The following is a 15,887-nucleotide window of genomic DNA, read 5'->3' as shown; positions in this document are numbered from 1 at the left end:
TCTGGGCTTTCTATTTTGTTCCATTGATCTATATGTCTGTCTTTGTGCCAGTACCATACTGTCTTGATGACTGTGGCTTTGTAGTAGAGCCTGAAGTCAGGCAAGTTGATTCCTCCAGTTCCATTCTTCTTTCTCAAGATTGCTTTGGCTATTCGAGGTTTTTTGTATTTCCATACAAATCTTGAAATTATTTGTTCTAGTTCTGTGAAAAATGTGGCTGGTAGCTTGATAGGGATTGCATTGAATTTGTAAATTGCTTTGGGTAGTATACTCATTTTCACTATATTGATGTGTATTACTTTAAAAAAGGGAATTTAAATCCCTTTTCAATTTTTTTTTTTTTTTACTATTTGCATATATTTTTGCCTTTGAGTCTCAGGTACTTATTTTCTTAATGACTCAGAACGGTTGAACAACATTAATGCCCACTCATTCTCATTCCAACTGGATGCTTTTTAACGTGCCAGACTGGATCAAGCTTAGGCAGTCAAAAATGAAAAACACTTAGTTCCTGTTTTCATTGGGGAAATAGACCTATAAACAAGTAATTATAAGGTAGTGAAGTTAAATGCAATGGTAGAGATGTGAGCAGCCAGAGGGGAGTGATAGATAACCAAGATATGTACTTTTGGGGCCAGGGGAAGCTTCCTGGAACAGAGGACACCTTAAGGATGTGAGGATGGGGGGTGAGTTGGGTGAGTGGGAAGATGAGCAATTTTGGCAAAGGCAGGGAAGAAACAGTGCTTGGTAAATATATGAAACTATAAACAGGTCTCTGACTTTCCTTCCCATTTACTGAGTAGGTTCAGTTCCTTGCATTATGCTGGTATTTAGAACCAGGTTTTAAAGCATCCATGGATGCAAGAAGACAATTGTAAATGGAATTAGGGTCACCTGGTGCCTAGTGGTGACATGTTCGAAAGTAGAGACAATAAGGGCAAATCTCAGAGCCGGTGTCATCAAATTTTTCAAACCATCCCCTCCCCAGTCTCTTAGTGGGAAGACAGAGCCTGAATATTTTTTCCTATCAGAGGAAGCAGGACAAACAATATTTAAGCTGGGATGGGTGGGCAGGTGTCCAGTATCTGTGTAAAAGATGAGTTACTTGCTCAGAGAAGACCTGATGTTCAAGAAGTCAGCCAAATATATGAGTCACCTCATTAGCCTCTTTAAAAGGTAGAACATGCCAAGGCAGAGAAAGCAAATAGACTCTTTTACTAACTTGGATTAAGATGTACCCTTAGATATAACATTTCTCTAGAAATGAAAAAAAAAAAAAGAAATCTCTCCACACACATACTTGGCTCAATTAAAGTATATTTTAAAGAATAAGCAGATAACAACAGACTTGTCAAATGAATGACTCAATAGAGATGCATGAAATATATTTGAGTAGTTTCAAAGGTTGTTTTTAAAATAGAGAACCTATTAAAGTCTAGGAAATAGATTTCAGAAAATTGATTTCTAGGAGTGATTGCTGCAAATGACTGTTTAGAGACCATGAAGAGGGGAATTTCTGATGAATCCCCTGGGCCAATATTGTGCTGCAAAGGATGTGAAGAGAGGAAGGTGTTAGTGCATCTCTAGCCCATGGTTTCTCCACAGTGAACAAAAGAATAAGCCTTTTGGAGGAGGGGATGAATAGTGGCTTGATATTATTTATGAAGAATTTCCAAATCAGAGAAGGCTGCCCTCTATCTGAAAGACTTGGTGTCTTTGCCCACCTATCCTGGCAAATAGGATGTGGATTGCACCAGATAAAATATTAGAAGTCAACCTCTGAACCACATATTTAAGTTCATTTCTGGCTTAATTCTTTCCAAAAGCAATTGAGTTTGACTATTGTGATTCAGCCATCTGCAGTCCATGTTTATAATTGTGCATGGTATCATTGTTTCTGAGATTTTTCCAGTTAATATTATTAAGGGGTGGATATATGATTTCCTGGGTGGTTTGATTCACTCTTCTGGCCCATTTTGATAAGAAAGTGTCTACCTGCTATTCCTGGGGGCTTTAATTGGCTTTTTAAATTTTTGCTTGTGAGGAAATAATATAGAAGAACAGATCCACTCTACTGGTTGCTTTTTAGTTATAGAATTCTGTTTAATTTGCAAAAGCCATTTATAAAAACTATTAACTCAGCCTTTTTTGCCTGCCTTACAAAAGCTGCTCTTAGGAAATAAAGCATTTGAGACCTAGTGGGAAAGATTCCAAGCTCATAGTGACAAATCTCCTGAGTTATCCTGATTCTCACCTGAGATTTTGGGATTTTCCATAAAGAAGGGGGAGGAAGGGTTTGGCCCCATTTGGAATACAGATAATAGAGAGTAAATAGACTTGTCTGTTTTTCATAGATAATTGTGGGTTATGAAATAAAGCTAAGTAGGTAGAAAATCCTACGCAGATTACAAAAGATGTTTTACATCTCTGCATTAGTACGCATAATTTTGGGCCCTGAAGTGATGTCTGGTAGACCAGAAGCAATGGTTGGAATTACATCAGATTATAGATTCCTAGAACTGGAAAGGACTTTAGAGATTTTCTAGGTAAAGCCTTTTGCTTACAGTGAGGAAAGGGAGGCTCAGAGAAGCTAGGCTATTTTGAATGATTATCATGGGGCTAGAACCTGGGTTTCCTGATTGCTTAGCACTGTGTTTTAATGCAGGGTCAACCAGGCCTCAGAAAATGGTCTGCTGCTTTCATTGTGGATGTACCCCGGAACATGTACACAGGTAGCACATGCCTCCACACAGCTATATCTGCTACTCAAAGATCATGAGGCATCTTGTTCTCACTTTTGGCCACATCTCTGCGAGGTAGGCAGTATTCTTTGGACACAGAGCTCAGCTCTGCCATTAGCTGGGGGAGGCTCAGAGGGTCATTTGAGAGCCAGTTCCCAGGCTGGTGTTTTCTACATGAAACATCCTCTTTCCCTAGGATTCTCTCCTAAGCTGAAGGGGAAAGTATTCAGCCCTCGGAGTCTCTGCTTTGCTGAAAGATTGATAACACTTACAGAAGTCTTGGTCAAACTAAGCACTCCCAGTTTTAAAAAATAGAAAATAAAGTATTTTATTTTATCTTCATCTATTTCTTCTCTGATTCTTTATGTATCTCCAACTTTCTGACCTACAAGATTTTCCTTCTGCCTGAAGATTTTTAAACTTTTCCTGTAGGGCAAAATGGCTTATAATGAATCCTATCAAGTTTGTCTTGTGTGTGTGTCTGTGAAATTGCTGTTTCTCTTTCACTTTTGATGGATAATTTGAATAGATAGAATTAAACATTGATGGTTTTGTTCTTTCAACACTCTCCTTACTTATACAATTTCTAATGAGAAGTCAGCTCTTATATGTAGAATAAAAATGGCAGTTCACAGAGTCTGTGCCAAATGTAGTCCTGAGTGCAAGGGAAGCAGTTAATAAAGGTTTGCTCTTTCTCTTGCCTTTTATAATAAAATTTCTGAATATGTTGTTTTCTGAATAGTTTAAAACAGTGATTTCAATTTTTTTCTGTTTATGAAGATAATATATTTTTGTTGTAGAAAATCAAGCAGTTTTGAAAATTATGAAGTTCCCTGAATGTCTACAATCCAGGAATAATTATTCTGCATCTTTTTAGAATAGTTATTCTACTTTTTTTATTCTTTATACTTTTACAACATTCTTCTAGTCATCTCTCTATGCATCTATGTGCATACAGACATATGTCTATGTTTGCATTTATGATTTTATGTAAAATGAAATCATAATATAAATGCTCTTTTGCAATTTACTCAACAAAGTGTCAGTTCACAGAAAATGCTAATGGGTGTTTCGTGCCAGATCTGGGAGCATCTTTAGTCCCAAATTTAGGACACGATGGATGACACAGTCTTATCTCATAGATTGAAATTTTGTGAAATTTGTTTGGCATTCTCCACCATGTGTCCTTTTCCTTTACTCAATAGAGAGAGTACATCACTGAGCCGATACAATGTACTTTCTGGAGTTAAACAGGGCAATCTGTTTTATTTACCTTAACAAAAGCCAGGGTAAATAAGTGTGTCTACTGCTATCGTCACCTGTGTAGTTCCCTGAAGCCCCTCCTTTTGACCTTCCTCCCATTTTCCGTAGAAGAGACCCACAAGAGGGCACAGATTGCTGTGTACTTTAACCCATTGGGTCTTGCTGATCTGTAACCATGGGCAACCATTGTTTTTTCTTTTTAATTAACTTTTATTGGAGTATAGTTGCTTCACAATGTTGTGTTAGTTTCTACTGTACGACAAAGTGAATCAGCTATGTGTGCTAAATTGCTTCAGTCGTGTCCAACTCTTTGCAATCCTATGGACTTGGAGCCCACCAGGTTCCTCTGTCCATGGGATTCTCCAGGCAAGAATGGAGTGGGTTGCCAACTCCAGGGGATCTTCCCGACTCAGAGATTGAACCTGCATCTCTTACATCTCCTGCATTGGCACGCGTGTGCGCGCACACACACACATATATACAGAAAAGCTAATGTCCTCTCTCTTTCTCTCTCTCTCTCTCTATATATATACACACATATATACATATATCCCTTTTTTTTGGATTTTCTTCCCATTTAGATCACCATAGAGCATGAGTAGAGTTCACTGAGATACATAGCATGTTCTCATGTACATAGAATGTTCTTCACATAGAAAGTGAAGTCTCTGAGTCATGTCCAACTCTTTGCAACCCCATAGACTGTAGCCTACCAGGCTCCTCTGTCCATGGGATTTTCCAGGCAAGAATACTGGAGTGGGTTGCCATTTCCTTCACCAGGGGATCTTCCTAAGCCAGAGATTGAACCTGGGTCTCCCTCATTGCAGGCAGACACTTTACTGTCTGAGCCACCAGGGAAGTCCAAAAATGTCCAAATAGGAGTGAGGGAGAAGCTGTCAAAATTCGACTCTGGTGGGACTTGAATCCACAACCTTTGAATAACCACACCCAGGCTGGCTAGAAGTCCAATGTGTTATCCAGTGCACCTCAGAGCCGGTTTGTTCTCATTGGTTATCTATTTTATGGGCTTCCCTGGTGGCTCAGAGGTTAAAGCGTCTGCCTGCAATGTGGGAGACCTGGGTTCGATCCCTGGGCTGGGAAGATCCCCTGGAGAAGGAAATGGCAATCCACTCCAGTATTCTTGCCTGGAGATCATGGACAGAGGAATCTATTTTATGCATAGTATCAGTAGTGTATATATCATTCCCAATCTCCCAATTCTTCCCACCCTTCCCTTTCCTCCTTTAGTGTCCATACATTTGTTCTCCACATTTGTGTCTCTATTTCTGTTTTGCAAATAAGATCATCTATACCATTCTTCTAGGTTCCACATATATGCATTCATATATGATATTTATTTTTCTGTCTGACTTACTTCACTCTGTATGACAATCTCTATATCTGTCCATGTTACTGCAAATGACCTGATTTTGTTCCTTTTAACCATTTTTTTTGTTTAGACTGATCTCCTTGGTGGGCCAGTGGCTTGCCCTTGTCAGACAGACAAATTGACATTACTCATGCTCTGCCTTTCACCTGCCTCCCACCTTAACCCATATTCCCAGTCTCTTTGGGCCTGCAATTGTAGTGGTCTGAGTGATGATTTTGCACCAAGCATTAGGAAGGCATGAGGACTGATTCTGCCAAGAGTTATAATCCGATACTGCTCTCTGCCCATTCATGTCAGTACACTGGTAGAAAATAGAGATCAGGGAAAATCTTTGAGGATTGGAAAATTTGGCTTCTACTTTAACCACCTTGTATAGGGATTTCACACTTTTGGAAAGGTTCTCACTAATGAAGGGAGGATGCTGTTTATGTGGTCCCAGCTCCCCAGCATAAGATAGAGGTGACCTTTCTTATCCTCTGAGATCCTGTGATTAGAGCTAGTAATTTAATAATAGTCTTTCCAAGGTGTTTTCTGTTTTGTCATAATTGGGCCCCCTCACTGTCAGAGTCTGAGTTCAGAGTTTCTTCTCAGTCTCCCCTTCCCTCACCACAGGAATCTGCACTGGATAATTTGTGCCAGATGTACTGAGGTAGTTTCATGAGGCAGCTTTCATCTAGGAAGAGGTGGGCTGAGCACACCTACTCATTTCCCACCATCTCCAGAAGGAGCAGCTTTTAACTATGACTTAGTGACGCAGGGCTTCTAACCACTATCTGAAGATGAAAGGCCCATCACCAATTTTATCTGCTTATCAAAAACCAGACAGTGGTGGTGACATGCAATCAAGGCTCACTGGCTGCCCTGAGAAGGCTCTGCCAAGCCCTCCTGGGGAGATGAAGACATTCTGCAGCCACAGGGGAGGTTCTGGAAATTCTGACCTTCTCATGCCAGCTTTCTGTCATAACTGAAGATTATTCAGATATATTCTTAATAGGGATGTTGGTAAATTTAAAGGAAATGTAATATTCTTAAGTAGGAGTTTTACTTTTCTGAGCTCTTCTTCTGAGGGTCAACCTCTAATTTATGTAGCCGCTGTTTTCCGAGGAGGTCATGTACATGCGTGTATGAGGTTTCTCATTCACTGATTATTTTATGCTTCATCCCCACACATTGAGAATGACTACATAAGGAGCTCTGGGGGAGCCAGAAGGGAAAGAGAAGGCGTAGACTCCTGCCTTGGAAATTCTGCAGGAAAGTAAATGGGCTTTCATACTTTTGTATTCCTTTTGCACTCAAAAGTGGGCACCTTACAACTCATATTTCTAAATTTGAAAGAGACTTAGAGGAGTGGGACGGGGCGGGTGTGCAGTGCAGGGAGGCTCAAGAGGGAGAGGATATATGTATACCTATGGCTGATTTGTGTTGCTGTACAGCAGAAACTAACACAATACTATAAAGCAATTAGACTCCAATTAAAGAAATAAAAAAAATTGTAAGGAAATCTGTGATGAACATGTCTTACCTGTGAATGAAAGGTTGGTGCTATTTTGTAATTAAATGTACTCATCTGTGAGAAAGCTGAATTTGGGACTGGTTTGAATTTCGATTTTGCTTCTTCCACTCCCAGTTTAACAGATGGGCTAAAGAGAGGCATCCCGGGGATCAGGAGAAGTATGTGCATGCTCAGTTGTGTCCAACTCATTGTGACCCCACAGACTGTAGCCTGCCAGTCTCCTCTGTCCATGGGATTTTCCCAGGAAGAATACTGAGTGGGTGGCCGTTCCCTTCTCCAGGGGATCTTCCTGACCCAGGGATCATACCCATGTCTCCTGCATTGGCAGGCAGGTTCTTTACCACTGAGCCACCTGGGAATCCAGGCTAGCTTTTTCCTGAAGATGTGGACAAAAGTGACTTTGTGCCCTTGACATTTTCCATTTGCCTCCCTGTCAACTCTTCACCTGTTGATGGCATCAGTGGTTCTCTTGCCCTCTGTCTCCTGGTAGGTTTGATAGTAGGAACATCTACTGTATACTGGAGGTCAGGAGGGGAGCAGGGTCAGAATATTTATTCTATCAGATCTATTCTTGCTAGGTTGCTGTGAGTTGCCTGTGTCCATCTATCTATGATCACAAGTGTTGCCAGGAAGTTCATACTGTCTATGAGAGGCTAAGATAGATGGTCTCTCTTGCCCTTTCAGTGTTTTTGAACCAAAGAAGCACTGGTTTTCAAAAACTTGAATTGTAATACATTTTTTGATATGCTGTTTTAATTTTTAGTAGCAAATAAATGTGTATTAAGAGGATCTTATGACAACTGTGATGTATTGTGTGCCTTAAAAAGAACATGGGAGACTGTAGCAGTAGACACCATTTACTGTTTACCTGGGACTTCCCTGATGGCTCAGACGGTAAAGAATCTGCCTGCAATGCAGGAGACCTGGGCTAGATGCCTGGATGGAAAAGGTATCCTTGAGAAGGGAATGGGTACCCATTCCAGTATTCTTGCCTGGAGAATTCCAAGGACAGAGGAGCGTGGCAGGCTACAGTTCATGGGGTCACAAAGAGTCGGACATGACTGAGCAACTAACACTTTCACTTCACACTTTTTTCTTTGGCTTTTCTTTGGCTACACCCAAGCTTGTAGAGGGGCTTACATTCAGCCCTCTTTGTAAATAATCTCTTTTTATTAGACCTTCCTCTGTTACCATTTTAAGTATGGCATCTTTTCCTGCTGGATTCGGACTATTGTACTTGGTGAATATTTTCTCATTTGATGACAAAGAATAGGAGCTCACACATACTAGCTCAAGTACAAAGTGAATTTACTGAAAGGACACAGGGCAGGTATGGAACATACACCCGGTTATCTGGAAGGTCAGTCAGTATACTAAACCACTTCTTCAGTCTCTGGCGGCATCCTGTCTTCTCTTGTCTCCACTCTTTTACATCTGCTTTCTCCTGCTTCTCTCTGTGTATTGGCATTATCTGTCTGTCTTTCTCATGGATTTTCTGACTTAGTTTGATCTTGGCACAAATTCTGGCTTCAACCCTATTTAAACTTTAAGTTCAAGGAATCTTCACTGTTTAACCATGTCCTCTCAGTGTCCTATTTCCAGTTCCCTGCCAGAGAAAATCTGAGTGGCCTAGTTTGAGTTAAGCCCATTTATGGCCCACTAAGTTGTGACGGAGGAGAAGGGAACACAAGAACGTCCTTCCCAGGGATGTGAACAAGTCATCCAAGAAAGGCATGTGGTTGGGGGGCAGTTGTTAGCATCTCTACATAGTACAGCAAGTCAGTCTTGTGGAAAAACATCTGATTCAAATGCTAGGTGAGAGGGACTTGTCCTTAAGTCATTTGGAAAGCCAGTTTGTCTGCTTCATTCTTTAAACATTTCAGTGGAAAGACATTTAGTAATTCCAGAAACTTGGAAGAGAGATCTGATGATTTTTCCTATATATAGCATGCTATGGATGTTGCTCATTTATTTCTTCTTTTCTGCCTTTAATAGTAACCCAATCCACTTTTCAAGGTGACATTCACAGGATCCTTTTTGGTGACCATGGTGAAAAGCAATTAATAAGATACAGAAACAACCCTGATCATTCTTTAGGATAAACATGCAATTATATTTGGGGTGTGCCTGTATTACAATCAGCTTTTCAGTCCTCATTCAACTATTAGCATATAACCAAAGATTATAGAACATCAGAGGAGGTGTCTAACGAGGGGGAAAATGGGGACAGAGACGGGGAAGGAGGGTGGTGGGGAGAGAGAGGGAGCACAAACAGAAACAAAGCAATTTTGAAGAATCAGAGACTAAGCCAGGAGATGAATATTTAAAAAGCAATATTAAGGAACATTAAGTGGATTAAAAAATAAACTCTTAGATTTTATAACTATAATAGCAAATTGAAAAACTCAATAGAAAATTTAAGGATAAAGTTGAGTGAGTATCCCTAAAATAAAGCAAACATAAAACAAGAAAGAAAATAAGGATGCGATGTTAATGAATTTTACAGACCAGTTCAAGACATCTAAATAACAAAAGTTCCTGAAGAAGAAAATAGAGAAAACAGGGGGAGAGAAACTCATCAATTAAACAATTCAAGACAGTTTTCTAGAGAAAGACATACATTTCCAGACTGAAAGGGTTCATTCATTATACCCCCTTAAAATGGGTAAAAATAGACTCACCCCAAAGTTCCTCATAAGATTGCAGAATATTGAGGACAAAGAACCTACAAATTTTTAAGAAGGAGAAAAAGTACACCACATAAAGGGTCAATATCAGAATGGCTTAGGACTTCTCAAAAGCAGAATTAGAATCTAGTAAACGATAGAAAATATGCTTTCAAATTCTAAAGGGAATGATTGCCAGTCTTGAATTTGATACCCTCTCAAAGTATCAGTTGAATGTAAAGGAGGAATAAAGACATCTTCACTGGGAGCAAAAGGAATCATCAGCCAGTGAAGGGAGACACCAGCAAGACAGTGAGAGTACCAGGCACAGACATATTAGAGCAGGTCAGAAATCTCCAGAACACATCCAGGAAGACGTGATTCACAGAATATCCCATGTGTTGAATGTTTTGAGAAAAGACTGTCAAAGGCTTTAATGCTTCCCTGGTGGCTCATCTGGTAAAGAATCCTCCCACAGTGTGGGAGACCTGGGTTCGATCCCTGGGTTGGGAAGATCCCTGGAGATGGGAAAGGCTACCCACGCCAGTATTCTGGCCTGGAGAATTCCATGGACTCTACAGACCATGGGGTTGCAAAGAGTTGGACATGACTGAGTGATTTTCACTTTCACATAGAAAACTAGGTAAATGAAGTCAGTAAGACAATTATTAATTCCAAGGAGAATAAAAAGTTGTGCAGAAAAAGAAAAGTAATTATAATTATTACATGACTCATCTGTGAATAGCATTCATATAGTGATAATATTATAAATTCCAAATACTGATCTATCTAAAATCATGGAATTTTAATTATGATGGGAAGATGAAAAAATGGGAAAGGTACTTGAGTACAGTAGGATGGATAAAAGGAAAAGAATAAGAACTTTAAAATTTATAGCAGAAGGTTAAGAAATAATGTGTAAACCTGGGAGAAAAAAAAACAACAATCAAGTAGCAGAGTACAAAAGTGTTCTTTAAAGACCCAGAGACCAATTTCATTTAATTGGTGAAAAGATGTGAAAGTAATAACTGCATGAAAAGAGGAAATGGGGATGCGGGACAGAAGAAGCTACCACATTTTTGTAGTAAAGCTTGTAGAATTATTTGACTATTAACTTTAAACATGCATACTTATATGATTCAAAAATTAAAAAAACAATAAAAAGAAACTTAATTAATAATTAAAATATGCATAAATCCAGGCAGTCATTGCTAAGTAATTGGAATTGGCAAACAGCACAGTTGTGCTTATTTGGGCAACATGAAAACTGTGAGGGTAGGAAAATCATTTTTATGAGTATGATTAGAGCATTGCTTATTTTAAAAAGTCTTGTAGAGTTAATCAGTTTTACAACGAGGTGTTTGGGGTACAAGCTTTAGCATAGTTTGGTTTTTTTCATTGTGGGCAGCAAGGTGACGGGACAGGTCACAGGGCAAGAGACTGTCATTCTAGCAAAGGAGCAGACTTCAGGTCTAAGCAGGGGAGGGCTCAGTACCAGAGAGATCTGCTATATTAGTGCTAGCGATCTGAGCATATTGAATCCAAAGCCTTGCTGGGCAGAAAAATCTGTATTAAAGACCTTACTTCCACCTCTGGCCAATGTATTATTTATATCTTACCTTTCTTTTCCCCATGTAGACTGGTCATCCAGCGTCAGGCTAGGCTTTGTCTGTTAGTCCCGTTAGTCCAATAAGGCCCAAGTCTTGGCCTTATTCTCATGCTAGGAATTTATTGAGCATTTACAATTAATTTATTTGGAATTCTCCAAACACTGTACTTTGCATGGTTTACATGGATTATCTCCACTCCCTGTGGTTGTAGCTATAATTATCAACACCATTTTATAGATGAAGAAATTATTTTAATGATAGAAAGGGACTCGTCCATGGTTGCAGTAGGAGAGCATGTCCATAGAATTCTCCAGGCAAAAGTATTGGAGTGGGTTGCCATTCCCTTCTCCAGGGGATCTTCCTTGACCAAGGGATCAAACCCAAATCTCTTGCATTGCAGGCGGATTCTTTACCATCTGAGTCACCGGGGATGACCATGAGAGCAGGTAGGAATTCAAACCACTCATCTGGTTCCAGTCCTGGGCTCTGATTACAAGGCTCGCCATCTCCTGTAGTCTGTGTTTGAGCTTCAGGATCTACTTGGATTCCTAGGCCTGGCCTTCCCTGACTGAACTTGCCTTTGCTTCCAAATCTTGGATCTGGTAGCCAGAGAGGTGAAGGCTGAGGTATCTGGTAGTCTTCACAGAATTATTTGTTATTTTATTATTAACCCAAGTGATTCTATCAGTCCACATCCTGGTCTAATGCCCCAGGGCAGTGGTTCTCAAAGTAAAGTCCCTGGACTGGCAATATCAGCATCACCTGGGAAATGGTTAAAAATGCAGAATTTCAGACTAGAATCCCTGGGAGGAGAATTCAGCAATCTGAGTTTTAACAAGCCCTGGAGGTGATTTTGATGATGCTAAAATTTGAGAACGCTGCCATAGGGTCATGGTCAGAGGGAGTCTGATAGGTTCAAGTCTTTGCTTGGGCTATTGCTGAATGTGCTTAAATTAGAAATGTTCAGGAAAAAAAGGACAAGAAGGTATGGTTCTTTCGTGGGTTGCCGTGCCACCCAACTAGTGAGTTGCTCCACCATGGCTGTCTCACTGGGAAAAGAAAATGGAAGGGGAAAACATGAGAAATCAGGCGGTTCAGCCCCTGACCCTGTACCATGGAGCTGCGAAGAAACTGATGTGGGTGGCTGTAATGATAAAGCTCCAAAGAAAACAAGAGTCGTATGTGAGGGGCAGATAGGAAAGACTATGTTATCAGTATTCTTAAAAACTACAGAGGTGAGCACACAGATATTTTGGTTTAAATATTCCAAATCTCTTTTGGTTACAATATACCTCATCTCCCCTTGACATGCCCTTATGATAAAATAGTGGGAATCACCACACTTTTCAGAAGGTATATGCGAGGATGTAGCTTGAAACTAAAAGTCATGACTAGTCTTATTCTTATAACAATAAGAAGCAGTTATTAAATTTAATATTTTTTTCCTTTTACATAGTTCAGTGATCTAAGTATAAAAACCCATCTACCCACTCACTGATCTTCCCAGCATTTAGCCTTAGTTAGTTCCTGTTGTTTGCTAGTTTGTGTTTTCTCTACACATTTTAGGGTGTTTGGCACCTGCTCCCCACCTAGAACACAACTGCAGATGTCCTGGCCCTATGTGTGAAGTCAGGGCTTGTCCAAGCTTTGTAACAACAAGCTTGCCTACCCTGCCCCAGTGCCTTTCTAAGCAGGGATTCTGTGATTGATGATGGGAGAGAGTAAATAAATTTCAGTAAGTACACACAAGAGTGGATCAGGACAGTAAGTGCTTACTATGTACAATCAATGGGCATTATTTTAAAGGAGATTAAAATTTCCTAGACTTAATCCTCCTGCTAGAGTGGCATTGGTGGCAGGGGATGAGTTACTGTTTTCTCTAGGGAGGTAGGCAGAAGAGCATCCGTGCCTTTTGAGTAAAAGCATGTAGTAAAAGAAGCAGTTTAGAAGTCTATCCAGTTTGAAAAAAACAGAAATCTGTTCAGTTTGGAACTCAATTTTCTGATAAAGTATGTTTGTGGGATATGAAGAAGGAGAAGGTGATTCTGGGCAGCATATATCTATAGATTGCAAGCGATACAGCTTTATCTCTTCCTGTAACATTTTTGGATATTGTCATAGCTTCTACATTTTACGAAATATTATGCATGATCCCCTTAAGTGGTGGAGGTTGGTGCTGAGACTTTGAACCTGCTGATGACTCTGGAGTAAGCTTTATTCTTTGCAGTAGTGAACTGCATTGATGCAATAGGTGTCTTGGCTGAAAGTTGAAACCTAACCTTCTAAACTTCATTTATTACCAGAAGCTGGAAAGACTGTCACTTAAAACAGTAAACAAGAAGTTCCTACTGGATAATGCAGGGAACTGTATTAATATCCTGTGATAAACCATAATGGAAAGGAAAATTTAAAGAATGTATATATCTTTATCTGTATCTATATCTATGTTTTAATCACTTTACTGTAAATCAGTAAGTAACACAACATTGTAAATCAACTATACTTCAATTAAATAAATAAATCTCAAAGCAGTGTCTATCTCCTAAGAGATAAAAACTTAAATTTAGCTTTGGAACTTTTGTTTGTAAAAATATCTTGAGTACTTATGCATTGTTTGGAGGGGGAAACTGTGAACTCAAGATTTTTCTGAGAGGAAATATCTAAATACTATTAATGTAAATCACGTGTATATTTGATCAAAGCAGAGATTTCTAGACATCTTTATTTCTTTGTGGTAAAACTATTCTCTATGTAGATTTAAGTTGCCCTATGCCTTGTACCAAGAGTTGGCAAACTATGGGCTATGGTACAAATCTGGCCTGCTACCTGTTTTGTGAATAAAGTTTTATTGGAACACAGTCATACTCTTTTGTTTGCATATTGCCTATAGCTGCCTTCCTGCTATAACAGCAAGTAGTGTGACAGACAGTGTATGGCTCTCAAAGAATAGATATTAACTATCTAAGAGTTTGCTACCCTCTGCATTCTATTATTGCTTACTCTTAAGTGTGTGTTCTTAAACAATTGCTCACACATTTTGGAGCCAGAGATCACAAAATGACAGGCAAGATATATAGCCCTGAACTTGATGTCATACTTGTGAATAGACTTCAAAAATTACCTGAACTTGGTCTTGGCCTAGGTCATACCTGCTGTACTGTTGTTGTCCTGCACCTGATGTTATTCCAAGCTGAATAACCCTGAGTTTACTAGTATTGATTTATCATTTCCTGATGTATTTGTAATGAGAGCCATAGGATCAGGCTTCATGTCATGCCATGTGGGTGTGTGCAAGTGATATTTCCCCACTATCAGTCATCCTGGGAAGAAGGCAACTCTGAGCTAGGAAGAGGAGACTCAAGAAGCACACCTTAGATCGAGAAGAGGAACCTTCTGCAATTTCACTTCATTGTGGAGGTTAGGTATGAGTTCTGGGGAGAACTGGAAGGCACAAGAGTACTTCTTTTGCGGAGATGATTTTGTCATCATTTTTTTCTTTCCAGGCTTTCTTGAGACAGCATCCTGTGGGACCTCTCAGAAATAGCCAAGTCCCTATGGGGGCTAGGAAGAAGAGGTTGATGTCTGGCACTATCAACTGGTTGATGAATGCTCAAACCATTGACTCAACATCCTTTTCCTTGTTAACAGCACTACCATTAGTTCAAGTATTGAGTGACCATCTTCAGGGGAGGCTGTATCCCACCTACCCCACTCCCAGACCCCAGGGTTAGGGGTGAATAAGTCCATCATGGTAATTCCATTCCTGTTGCTGATTTAAAAAAAAAAAAGGACATGTGATCTAATTCTGGCCAATGAGAGACAAAGGGCAGTTTTCTGGATCACATGTGTGGAAAGGTTTCTTCATTCTTAAAAGGGAGAAGAAGATAAAGAGGTCATTTTCCTGCTTTGTATGTGGCTGTGAGGGGATGTGATATCAAAGAATCCATTTTGCAACTATGAGAGGGTGTTACCAACATGCTAAGAGTGATAGAGCAGAATATGGAAAGGATGTGAGCTGTTGGTGGCACTGTAGAGCTAGTGATTCACACAGATGTGTAACAGATGTGGGAGCGTCATGAGCTGTGAGAGAATAATATCTCCTTATTGTTTAAGTCACTTTTCATTGGATTTTCTAGTACTTGTAACCAACTAATACTCTTAAGTATTTGATGAAATATGACCTTCTTATAATGATAGGTTGGTGCAACTAAGAAATTGTAACCATGTTCTTAAGATATATTCATGTGAGCATAACTACAACTGTGGTCACCAAGTAGTTAAATTCAATTACAATGGAGAAATTTAGTGAATCTGAAAAATTGCATATATACCACAAATCTGTTTTTAGTTGGTAAGAAATCCAGAAAATTATAGCCTTAAATTTCATAGTAATGATAAACAATCAGTTCAGTTCAGTTCAGTTTAGTCGCTCAGTCATGTCTGACTCTTCGCAACCCCATGAATCGCAGCAAACTTGATCAACTTGGCAGTATGTTAGTTTGAAAACATTTTAAATTATGAAACATATTCTTACTGTAAATGTTCCAAACAATAGAAAAGTATTTGAAGTCACCAGTGATCACAGTTTGGTTGGCAGTTTGAGGTTTACCAAGTAGAAGAACTAGGAGGCTGGCCAAGGAACCAGCAAGAACTGATGAGACACTAGGAACCAGGCAGAGCACAGTTCTAAAGCTGTGGGAACTT

At 39.6% G+C, this 15,887-nt stretch overlaps 1 long non-coding RNA gene across 1 annotated transcript in view; it reads left to right on the top strand.

Annotated features, from left to right (window-relative positions):
• LOC138423128 (uncharacterized) overlaps positions 1-15,887 on the top strand; it is a 273,086-nt gene that overhangs the window by 161,875 nt on the left and 95,324 nt on the right. The gene's annotated exons all lie outside the window — the stretch shown is intronic.

The sequence above is a fragment of the Ovis canadensis genome, chromosome 18 (assembly GCF_042477335.2).
Source record: "Ovis canadensis isolate MfBH-ARS-UI-01 breed Bighorn chromosome 18, ARS-UI_OviCan_v2, whole genome shotgun sequence".
Taxonomy (NCBI): Eukaryota; Metazoa; Chordata; class Mammalia; order Artiodactyla; family Bovidae; genus Ovis; species Ovis canadensis.
This window is presented reverse-complemented; position numbering and strand designations above follow the sequence as displayed.